General features: G+C 41.1%; 1 long non-coding RNA gene across 7 annotated transcripts in view; it reads left to right on the forward strand.

Moving 5' to 3' along the window:
• Positions 1 to 12,382, forward strand: part of LOC137204539 (uncharacterized) — a 41,395-nt gene that overhangs the window by 10,405 nt on the left and 18,608 nt on the right. For 5 of the 7 annotated variants that reach the window (XR_010933689.1, XR_010933687.1, XR_010933690.1 and 2 more), the window contains exon 3: positions 8,713 to 8,947. The exons of 1 other annotated variant lie outside the window; for it this stretch is intronic. This is a non-coding gene — a long non-coding RNA (uncharacterized lncRNA). Of the gene's footprint in view, positions 1 to 1,119; positions 2,374 to 8,712; positions 8,948 to 12,382 lie in introns of those variants that run through there. One more of the 7 variants, XR_010933688.1, reaches the window with a different exon arrangement.

Consider the following 12,382-nt stretch of genomic DNA (forward strand, 5'->3'; position numbering starts at 1 on the left):
AATCTGGCAACCATACACATAAGTAGCTTGAAATTGGCTTCAAACTCATGTAAGGGCTTGCTTAAGTTTATGAATTCTCAGGGAATTTTTTTTTCCATTCTCCCAGGGCAAAGGTTGAGACAGGTTAATTTTCAGTGTCTTCTTCTTTAAGGTGGATTTATTTCTTGCTCATTCTTATAATGATAGCATTGTTCATTAGAATCTCAGATCTATGCAGTGATCTCCCACAGATCCTTGGCTTTATCTGCTATCCTCTGCACTCCATGTAATTATCAAAATGTAAATACAGGGTCCCTTAGGTTGACCCTTAGTGTGAAAATCAGCTTTACAGATCACTTACCTTTTAGGAGTATTTTCTTTTCCTTTTTCTTCTTTTTTTTTTTTTTTTTTGTTTCTGTAGATTCATTACTGTCTTGCCAGCTCCATGAAACATTAAAAAATATTTCTAGGTAGTTTATCCAGTATTTCTAGTTGTTTTTGGCAGCAAGGGATTAAGGAGATGATGTTGTGAGGGGGAGTCATCCAGAGTATCTCAAATGATATTCTATCAGAACCATATGTCCTTCAGTCCTTTTTACTTGCTGGCTCTGATATCTGGTATCCTTGGTATCTCCTCCAATTTTTCATATTCCTTGCCAGTCAGTAGGTGTAATCCAGAATAGTTAGTATCATTTGACTTTGCTTTCATAGTCTGCAAAGGCTGGTGATCTGTCCAGTGACAAACTGGCTCTGAGCTCCATGTCATGACTTGGGCTCACTGCCACATCTATTTGCTACCAGTCAGTGCTTTTTCACTGAGGTTAGAACCTACTTCCCTGTGCCCTAATCTCTTGAGGAATTTTATAAAATATAGGTCGATCTAATGCTGCCACCACCACCACCCCAACTTGTTTTCCCAGTTAGTCCAAAGGAATCCTATTCTTTTTGGTGTTTCTGGAACCACACCTAAGACTTCTCATGGGATTAGCCTTAGATTATTTTTCTAGTTGCCGTTAGGAAGATCTGTTTTCAGAGCAGGGTTAGATTCCCCTGGGCACTCCTGCCTTCATGGGTGAATGACCAGCAGCATCTTTCTCCTATTAGTCTCGACATCAGAGTTTTAATTTGTCTTTTTTCTAGGACCACTCAGCAAGGTATATTCCTAGTACCAATGGTGTGCTGGAGCTGACTCATACCAAATTACAATTGCAATAGCCAATTGTTGAACTTCAGGAATTTTGAAAGCTGGTGATTAAGCCCAGCTACTATTAAAAATTAAATTATATCTTTGACATAAATCACAGCAAGATCCTTTTTGACCCACCTCCTAGAGAAATGGAAATAAAAACAAAAATAAACAAATGGGACCTAATGAAACTTAAAAGCTTTTGCACAGCAAAGGAAACCATAAACAAGATGAAAAGACAACTCTCAGAATGGGAGAAAATATTTGCAAATGAAGCAACTGACAAAGGATTAATCTCCAAAATTTACAAGCAGCTCATGCAGCTCAATATCAAAAAAACAAACAACCCAGTCCAAAAATGGGCAGAAGACCTAAATAGACATTTCTCCAAAGAGGATATACAGATTGCCAACAAACACATGAAAGAATGCTCAACATCATTAATCATTAGAGAAAAGCAAATCAAAACTACAATGAGGTATCACCTCACACCAGTCAGAATGGCCATCATCAAAAAATCTACAAACAATAAATTCTGGAGAGGGTGTGGAGAAAAGGGAACCCTCTTGCACTGTTGGTGGGAATGTAAATTGATACAGCCACTATGGAGAACAGTATGGATGTTCCTTAAAAAACTAAAAGTAGAACTACCATATGACCCAGCAATCCCACTACTGGGCATATACCCTGAGAAAACCATAATTCAAAAAGAGTCATGTACTAAAATGTTCATTGCAGGGCTTCCCTGGTGGCGCAGTGGTTGAGAGTCCACCTGCTGACGCAGGGGACACAGGTTCGTGCCCCGGTCCAGGAGGATCCCACATGCCGCGGAGTGGCTGGGCCCGTGAACCATGGCCACTGAGCCTGCGCGTCCGGAGCCTGTGCTCCACAACGGGAGAGGCCACAACAGTGAGAGGCCCGCGTACCACAAAAAAAAAAAAAAAAAAAAGTGTTAATTGCAGCTCTATTTACAATAGCCAGGACATGGAAGCAACCTAAGTGTCCATCAACAGATGAATGGATAAAGAAGATGTGGCACATATATGCAATGGAATATTACTCAGCCATGAAAAGGAACAAAACTGAGTTATTTGTAGTGAGGTGGATGGACCTAGAGACTGTCATTCAGAGTTAAGTCAGAAAGAGAAGAACAAATACCAAATGCTAACACATATATATGGAATCTAAAGAAAAAAAAAAAAAAGAAAGTGGTCATGAAGAACCTAGGGGCAAGACTGGAATAAAGATGCAGACCTACTAGAGAATGGACTTGAGGATATGGGGAGGGGGAAGGGTAAGCTGGGACAAAGTGAGAGAGTGGCATGGACATATATACACTACCAAACGTAAAATAGATAGCTAGTGGGAAGCAGCCGCATAGCACAGGGAGATCAGTTCGGTGCTTTGTGACCACATAGAGGGGTGGGATAGGGAGGGTGGGAGGGAGGGAGGTGCAAGAGGGAAGACATATGGGGACATATGTATATGTATAACTGATTCACTTTGTTATAAAGCAGAAACTAACACACCATTGTAAAGCAATTATACTCCAATAAAGATGTTACAATAAATAAGTAAAAGAAAAAAATTAAATTATAAAAATTATAGTTAGATAAATTTTAAAAGATGGTAAGTATAAAACTCTTAGAAAAAAAATATAAGGATCAATCTTTGTGCCTTAGGCAATGATTTCTTAAATATGACACGAAAAGTAAAAATGACAAAAGAAAGAAAGTAGATAAATCAGACTGCATCAAAATTTAAAAGTTTAATGCTTCAAAGGACACTTCTAAGAAAGTGAAAATGCAACCCATACAGTGGGACAAAATATTTGCAAATCATAAATCTGGTTAGGGACTTGTATCCAGAATATGTTTTTTAAAACTCTTGTAACTCGATAATAATAAAAACAAAAAACCAATTAAAAGATAAATGATTTGAATAGACATTTCACCAAAGTAGATATACAAATGGCCAATAAGCACATGAAAAGATCTTCAACATCATTAACCATTGAGGAAATGCAAATCAAAACCCCAATGAGGTACTTACCCACTAGGGTGTCTATAATCAAAATACAAACAACAACAGATACTGGTGAGCATGTGGAGAAATTAGGAATGTTCAGAACAGGCATATCCATAGAAACAGAAAGTAGATTTGTGGCTGCCTATAGCTGGGAGGCAGGGGAAGGGTTGATGACTGCTAATGGTAATAGGGTTTCTTTTTGGAATGTTGAAAATATTCTAAAATTAGATTGTGGTGATGGCTGCACAACTCTATAAATGTATTAAAAATCATTGAATTTTATCCTTTAAATGGATGAATTGTATGGTATATGAGTTATATCTCAATAAGATTTTATTTGAAAAAAGATAATAAATATTTAAAACACACCATTTTCTAATTATTTTACATTACCTATGCTCTTGAGGTTATTTACTAAGCGATGGTACCCAAGTGCCCCTAGAACATAGGATCAAATTGTACATGATGTTAAACCAGCAAGGACTGTTTATCTCAACTAAGATCTTGTTTATTTCTTTATATCAGACAGCCAGATGGCAGTGAGTGATAATACTCTGTACTAATCCCTTGGGAAGACTGTTAGCTTGAGCTTTCGACGCAAACAATAATGATCTGTACCATTATGAGAAATATAACAATGCCAGAAAGGGCTTCATGACAAATAAAATGATTGGAATGTGGTTATATATACAAAAGATCTCGTCAGTCATCCTGCTGCACTCCATCAACAAATATTTGTTGAGAATTATAGAAAATGCAAAAATGAATTAGATCCTGTTTCTGTACACAGTCAAGGCTCAGTCAAGAAAATAGAAAGCAATTTAAATATTTAAAGCTAAAGGCATTTAATACCAAGAAATAGGTACTTATAAACTTTTGAAAGGATTTAAGGGGTGAAAGTCAGAGGAGATACCACCAGCTTTCAGATTCACTAAAACTGAATCTGAAACTTCTTGCTTTCATACGGAAGTCAGGAAGATGAAAGGGACCGAAATCAATAATCCTCTTTGCCCTGCCGCCCTGGGGTGACAGGCTGGACAGGAAATATGGAAGTTGCTGCAAAAAGTCCCATCTTAAATTCACACGTCCACGGCCACTGCCACGAAAGAGAATGGCTTCTATCTCTCTTGAATCTAAACTGTATTTGTAAGCCATCTGGCAAGGAACTACTTGGAAAATGTAGTTCTCGTTCATCCAGTCCCTGCAATGAATGAAAGGGAGAGAATCAAAGGGATTGGAAATGGTGCTAAGTACCAACAAATAAGATATGACTGATTACCCTAAGGGTAGTCAGATAATGTTCTGAGACTAAATGAAGTATACATTAGAGATTGTTTCTTTGTGGCTGCAGATGCAAGTTGCAGAAATCTAATCTTTCCCTTGGGTAACTGGACACGCCTGGAACCACTGGACTCCTAGGCACTTTACCAAGTTAGCACGCCCTGATTTCTTAGGAGTTTATCTCCCACCCTCTGGCAGAGGTCTTAAGAAACATAAAGGTACCTGTGAATTCTTCTCACTTGTTCCAATCATCATTACATCACTAATATACAGTGGACCAGTGTGAAGTCCTGTGGTGTGACAAGACTATCAAATTCCCTGTGGACTAGATTATGACAGAGAGCTGGAGATCTGATATAGCCTTGGGACAGGACTCTTGTGTACTGCTGGGTAAAAGTAAGCTGTTTTCGGTCTTTACTTATTAGCAAAGAATAAGAGTCATTTTTTGTTTTGTAAACAAAGTTGAATGGGATCCTAGCCGGTTCCCATTCATTTATGCATCATCTATGACTGCTTTCACCTTACGACACCAAACTGAAAAATTGGGACAGAGACCTTACTGATCAGCCAAAATATCACCCTCAAATAAAGATAAATAGCAATAAAACAAAGTTTTAAGTTTACTTCTAAAAGTAAATACTAAAACGTATTTATAAGCATTAAAGCCAAATACTTTTTCCTGAGACTTGAAATAATAACTATTTAACTGGACTTTTCCCCCTCAGTCTTCACATTATAGTATAAAATAGCCAGAGCTGTGCTGCTTTCAATCTCTGATAAAAAAATAATAATAAAATTAAATTTAAAAACTGTTTACAAAAATCTGTGTATTCTTTACATGATTGGACAAAGTTATTTCCCATATTTGATTGACAATTTGTTATTACTTCTAATGATGCACATTTAAAAATTTTGTTTGTTTGTTTGTTTGCCTGTTCTGAAACAACTCCAATGCAAATTTCAGCACAAGTCAGGACCCTCATTTGCAATTCGCTGGGCGTCACTGCTGAAATGCCATATTGACCTGAATGAAGAGAGGCTGGTCTACAGTATAGACCCAGAGTTCTCTGTTTGTCGAGTAAACACACTCACTTCAAAATCTAGATGTGGGTGGAGAAAAGACAATGGCAAATGTTGACTCTCTGATCTTTTAATTAGTAGTGCCATTTGTAGACGTTTTTCTTATATTTTTGAATTCTCATTTCCCTATAATAATTTATAATTATATAATGTTTCATAGGGTTAGAGTCTTCAATATCCGTATCATCCCAGAAAGTGTTTTCTTCTCACATTTCATAGTTAAGGAAACTGAGGCTCAGAGTCAATAAATCACCCAGCTTCACAGAGAAAAAGACCGAAGAGAACAAATATTCACCAAACACCCACTATATAATAGGAACCATCTTAAGCCGGAACACATCTTGATTTTTAGACTCCAAGCCCATTATTCTTACCAGACAATTTATTAATTCCAATCATTATGAGCATTGGGGATGGTTACATAGCGGTGGTGATAACTTTTTTTTTTTTTTTTTTTTTTTGGTGGTATGCGGGCTTCTCACTGTTGTGGCCTCTCCCGTTGCGGAGCACACGCTCTGGACGTGCAGGCTCAGCAGCCATGGCTCACAGGCCCAGCTGCTCCGCGGCATGTGGGATCTTCCCGGACCGGGGCACGAACCTGTATCCCCTACATCGGCAGGCGGATTCTCAACCACTGCGCCACCAGGGAAGCCCGGTGATAACTTTTAAACACAAAAAAATATACCAAGCACTGCACCCAAACTGAGAATAAGATGACTGGGAAGATGGGAGACACAACTACAAAACTTTATGGCAAAATAATATGTTTATATTGCTACATGAAGAATAAAACTGAAGAAAAGGAAGTACTTTATAACAGTTTATTTGTGACGTTCTGAAATAACCACAGGAAGTTGTAAAGTGTCTATGGATTATTATTATGATTATTACAGATCAAACATCTTTTGGAAATGATTCAAATACAGTCCTGCTTAAATTCAGAAGCTGTATGAAATGCTTCCCTCCTCCATTCTGTAAGCAAATAACTTAGGAGGTCCCCAGAGAAAGAAAACCAGGAATGGCTTTCTTGACATAAGAGAAGCCATCTTTGCCCTAAGTCATTTTGTGATCTTAGCCTGGCTACAGTGCTTTCCCTTGAATAGGTCTCAGTAATCAGTGATCTTAAGGGAAGTAAGGGCATTCAAACGCAAAAGAAAAGCAGTTAAGAAACAGTTCAGCAATAAAAGAGTCCTAGTTCCTCCTCAAGGCATATGCATAACAATTTGATACAGTCTTAGACTTCTGCAGGAACTAAAGTCCCCACCCAGGTGGGGGATGGAATGAAGATGTTGACCTTCCAGACTTCAGTCTGCTAAGGCTTGGACTCTGTTGACCTTTGCCCCAATTCTATGCTGCATTCTGCTCTGCTCAGGCCCCTTCATGAATATGCATACACCCTTAGCTTAAGGCTTCCTCAGTTTTCCTGTTTGGGGAGACGCTGCTCTAAGAAAGATCCCAGGTGTTTTCCTTGATTGCTGCAAGTAATAAATCCTTCCTTCTCCCACTCTTTGGCTTGGTTGTATCTTCTGGCTCGACACCAACAAAGAGACTGTTTTCGGGTACCAGTTCTATTATTCTATGATACTGTCTCTAGTAACAGGGTGTTTGTTTCCCCGACTTTAACATCCTACAAATCTGTTGGGAAAGAGTTGTAATCTTGGATATGGATGTGCTTCTTGAATTATCCATCATCAGGCTGTGTGCAAATATGCAGCAGGAATAAGTATGCCTTTCTTTAGCTTCTTGCTGAGGCTGCAAGCTTCCAAATTCATCGGAGTTACTAATTTACTAATTTGTCTGATAAACCTTTATTATACACACCCTATGTGCTAGATTCCTTTCCTACATAATAGATTTTGAGTGGCCTGGTCAAAACCAATGCTAGTGGCACATAACCTTCATTAGAAAGGTTAGATAATATACAAAAGAAACTAAACAGGCATCCTTTTGCCATCTAGGACAGGGGTCAGCAGACTTCTGGAAACCGCTGGACCAAATATTTTAGGCTCTGCAGGGCCTTTATGGTTTTTGTTGCAACTACTTAACTCTCCATGACAGTGCCAAAGCGGCCATGGGTAGTACATAAATGAATGAATGTGGCTGTGTTCCAATAAACTTTTATTTATGGACATTGAAACTTGAATTTCAGATAATTTTCATGTGCCACAAAATACTATTCTTTTTATTTGTTAAAAACCATTTGAAATGTAAAAACCCTTCTTAGCTTGCACACCATGCAAAACAGGCTATGGACCATAAATTGTCAATCCCTGATCAATGAAATGACTATCTATGAAAGAAAATACAGTTGTAGATGAACATGAAGGATGCGGGTAATATAATATTAAAATAAGTATAAAACTCAATTTAAAATATTTTCATACCAAGAGTTAGAAAGATGAGACAGTATTATGTGGGTTCCATATCCCGATGGAGTAGACCTACCTCTCCTTAGATGAGTAATTTCAGCAATCCGTAGGGGAAGGATCTGAATGACTGCATACAAAAAAATGAAAAATAAAGACATGATCCCTTCAGATTCATCATAGTTCTTAGCCTTATGTTGTCTGAAAGTTGAATTTCTTCCCATACAACTCTCTATACTTGGATTCTATTTTTTGTTGTGGTTGTTGTTGTTTTTTAAATAACTGACCTGTGTATTAATCAGGGCTTTCTGGAGAAACAGAACCAACGGAAATATATATATATATATATATATATATATATATATATATACACACACACACGTATATAATATGTGTATATATATGAGTTTTTAATAAGAAATTGGTACATGCAATTATGGAGGCTGAGACGTCCCATGCCCTGAAGTCAGCAAACTGGAGACCCAGGAAAGCCAGTGGTATAGTTCCAGTCCGAGTCTGAAAACCTAAGATCCAGAAGTGCCAGTGGTGGAAGTCCCAGTCCTAGAGCAGAAAAAGACCAATGTTCCAGCTCAAGCAGTAAGGCAGGGAAAGCATATTCTTTCTTCCTTCACCTTTTCATTCTATTCAGGCCCTTAATAGGACTGAATGTTAGCTACCTACTTAGGGGAGGTGTGATATTGTGATTTATAATAAGAAATATAGTTTCCTGTGGTGATGACCTCCCCCACAAGAACATACCTCTTGCAAACGACCTCCTTCATTCCTCTCCAGAAGAGGAGAAGAGGAATCACAAGAAGCAGCACCTGGTACAGAGCCCCAGTTCCTACTTCATGGGTGTGGAATGACCAGGACTCTATAAAATCACCACCATCTTCAGCCATGCGCAAATGGTGGTTTTGTGTGTTGCCTGTTCCACTGTCCTCTGCCAGCCTACAGGGAAAAAAGCAAGGTCTACGGAAGAATGCTCCTGTAGACAGAAGCAGCCCTGAAAGCACCCTGAACTAAGGTGAGTGGGAAACCATTCCAATGAACACATTTTGGATTTAAAAATTGTGTGTGTGTGTGTGTGTGTGTGTGTGTGTGTGTGTGTGTGTGTGTGGAAGAGGGGGGCAGCTTTGTCCCCATTTCTGGCGCAGAGCTCCCAAAACCCTTGGAATTTCCTGAGTGATAAGAGAAAAGGAAGGATCTTTTGTTTAATATTTGATCTGTTGTCCTCAGTTCCTGAAGTTGCTTCAGAGCCATGAAGGTGAAATGGGTGTCCTGTTATTCATAACCACAACTGAATTTATGTTAATGATGTGACTTTTGGAAATCCACTAAAGATGGTGGGGAAGGTAAGGCTGGTAGCCAGGGGAGTCAACCATGTGATTAGAGGTTTGGAACTTTCAGTCCCACCCCCTGGTCTCCTGGGAGAGGAGAGAGGCTGGAGATTTGACTTTAGTCACCAATGGCCAATGATTTAATTAATCATGTCTATGTAATGAAGCCTCCATAAAAACCCCCAAAGAAGAGGGTTCAGAGAGCTTCCTGGTTGGTGAACACCAGGCTGGAGATGCAGGGAGAGTGGTGTGCCTGGAGAGGACAGAGAAACTCAGCCCCATTTCCCTCATTTACCTTGCCTTCTGTATCTCTTCATCTGGCTGTTGGTTCACATCCTCTAATATCCTTTGTAACAAGTTGGTAATCTAGTAAGTAAAGTGTCTCTCTGAGTTCTGTGAGCTGCTCTAACAAATTAATCAAACCTGAGGAAGAGGTTGTGGGAACCTCCAATCTACGGTCAGTTGGTCAGCAGCATAGGTGATAATCTGGGTTTGTGATTGGCATCCAGAGGGGGAGGGGCAGCTTGCAAGACTGAACCCTTAACCACTGGGATCAGATGCTCTCTCTGAGTAGACAGTGTCAGAATCGAGTTGAATTTAGGACATCAAGGTGGCGTAGGAGCTCCTGGATGATAGCTACCTACTTAGGTAGGTAGCTATCATTCCACTACCACGTCGGAATTGGTACCCTTTCCGGAGGGGAATCTGCTCCAGGAACATACTCACAGAGACACCCAGAAATAATGCTTAACTATAGATCTTGGCACCCCATGGCCCAGGCAAGTTGACACAAACTTAACCATTACACCTGTATTTCCAAAATTATGGAAATACACTTGTAGATAGCATGATAGAAGGTAGATAAATGGTGTATGGTGAGAAAATCTATCAGCTCTCGTACTAAAATCAGACACTAGTCATCCAAGCTTTGGAATGGAGGGAGGACCTTCAGGTGAAGGCTGTGACTGGAGTTTGGAGTGGGCACTGGAATCCATAGGCCTGAATAGAGTCTCCAGAAATTCCCTGCACTGAACATCCCTTGTTCCCTGCCTCAAGTGATTTTGCACATTTTTTACTCCACTGCTGTAGCAAACAGCTTCATGCAGTTAGCACCTGCAGTTAGCACCTTGCCTCAGTTGCTCTTTTTTTTAAAACGTTTATTTATTTATTTGGCTGCGTTGGGTCTTCGTTGCGGCATGCGGGATCTTCGTTGCGGCATGTGGGATCTTAGTTGTGGTGTGCAGGCTCTTCGCGGGCTTCTCTCTAGTTGTGGCATGCAGGTTTTCTCTTCTCTAGTTGTGGCACTCAGGGTCCAGGGCAAGTGGGCTCTGTAATTTGCGACATGTGGGCTCTCTAGTTGAGGCACACGAGCTCAGTAGTTGTGGCGTGTGGGCTTAGTTGCCCCGCCCCGCGGCACGTGGGATCTTAATTCCCCCCCTCCCCCCGACCAGGGATCGAACCCGTGTCCCCTGCATTGGAAGGCTGTTTCTTTACCACTGGACCACCAGGGAAGTCCCCTCAGTTACTTTAACTCCCATTTTTCCCTTGGGGCTTCCCTGATAGCATAGGGTGAAATGTCTACAAAGACCTATCTGGCATTCAAGGAAATGCAGACTGGAAGTGTGAGAGTTTTACGCTTCAGGGGACAGCCCTTGGCTGGTGTGGGACAGGAGCCAGTAGGTCCTAGGCTCCTCTTCCTTCCCTTAATGGACAATTCTGAGGCTCTTTGAAAGGCCCTGGCAAGATAGCATCTTTTATTGGCTTTCTCTTCTTTTTTACTCAGGCTCTGCTTTGAAGGGTGAGTAGGATACCCACAGGGTCTGCTTGGGTTATCATAACAAAATACCATCGACTAGGTGGTTTAAACAATAGAAATTAATTTTGTCATAGTTCTAGAAGCTGGAAGTCCCAGATCAAAGTCTGGGAGGGTTGGTTCATACTGAGAACTCTCTTCCTGGCTTGTAGATAGTCGTCTTCTTGCTATGTCCTCACGTGGCCTTTCCTCGGTGTGTGTGCAGAGAGGGAGCGTAAGCTCTCTGGTGCCTCTTTTGTACGGGCACTAATCCCATTGGCCCAGGCCTGACTCTGTTGACCTCATTTAAACCTAGTTACCTCCCAAAGACCCCATCTCCAAAAACCATTACATTAGGGGTTGGAGATTTAATATACGAATTTGGGAAGGACACAAACATTCAGTCCATAACACAGGATAAGACATTCACCTTTCCCTTGGGGAATCACTGTCTTATTTTTACTGGCACAGTTATCCTGGCTTCAGAGGCCACCACTCATTCCTTTTTTAAAAAATTAGTGAGTTAATTAATTAATTTTTGACTGTGTTGGGTCTTCACTTCTGCGCACAGGCTTTCTCTAGTTGCGTGGAGCCAGGGCTACTCTTCATTGTGGTGCGCGGGCTTCTCACTGCGGTGGCTTCTCTTGTTGCGGAACACAGGCTCTAGGAGCGTGGGCTTCAGTAGTTGTGGCACGCGGGCTCAGTAGTTGTGGCTCACGGGCTCTAGAGCACAGGCTCAGTAGTTGTGGTGCACAGGCTTAGTTGCTCCGCAGCATGTGAGATCTTCCCGGACCAGGGGTTGAACCTGTGTTCCAGGCACTGGCAGGCAGATTCTTAACCACTGCTCCACCAAGGAAATCCACCACTCGTTCTTCTTTTTTTTTTTTTGCGGTACGCGGGCCTCTCACTGTTGTGGCCTCTCCCGTTGCGGAGCACAGGCTCCAGACGCGCAGGCTCAGCAGCCATGGCTCACGGGCCCAGCCGCTCCGTGGCATGTGGGATTTTCCCGGACCGGGGCACGAACCCGTGTCCCCTGCATCGGCAGGCGGACTCTCAACCACTGCACCACCAGGGAAGCCCCACCACTCGTTCTTTAATGCTCTGATCCAAGCCTTAGTTGGTAGCCATAATTAGTGAAATGAATTAATTTCTTGTAGGAGCTGAGTGATATTATTGTGGTTAATTATAGAGAACATGGGCTATAAAATAAGGTTTCCTCTTAGTTCTCTGAGGGCTCCAGTGGGAGCCTAGCTTAGACTTGCCGCTCTGATGACTGATATCAGATTACCCTAGATTAGGTGTTCTCAGCCCTGTCTGCACAATAGAATCA

The sequence above is a fragment of the Pseudorca crassidens genome, chromosome 13 (assembly GCF_039906515.1).
Source record: "Pseudorca crassidens isolate mPseCra1 chromosome 13, mPseCra1.hap1, whole genome shotgun sequence".
Taxonomy (NCBI): Eukaryota; Metazoa; Chordata; class Mammalia; order Artiodactyla; family Delphinidae; genus Pseudorca; species Pseudorca crassidens.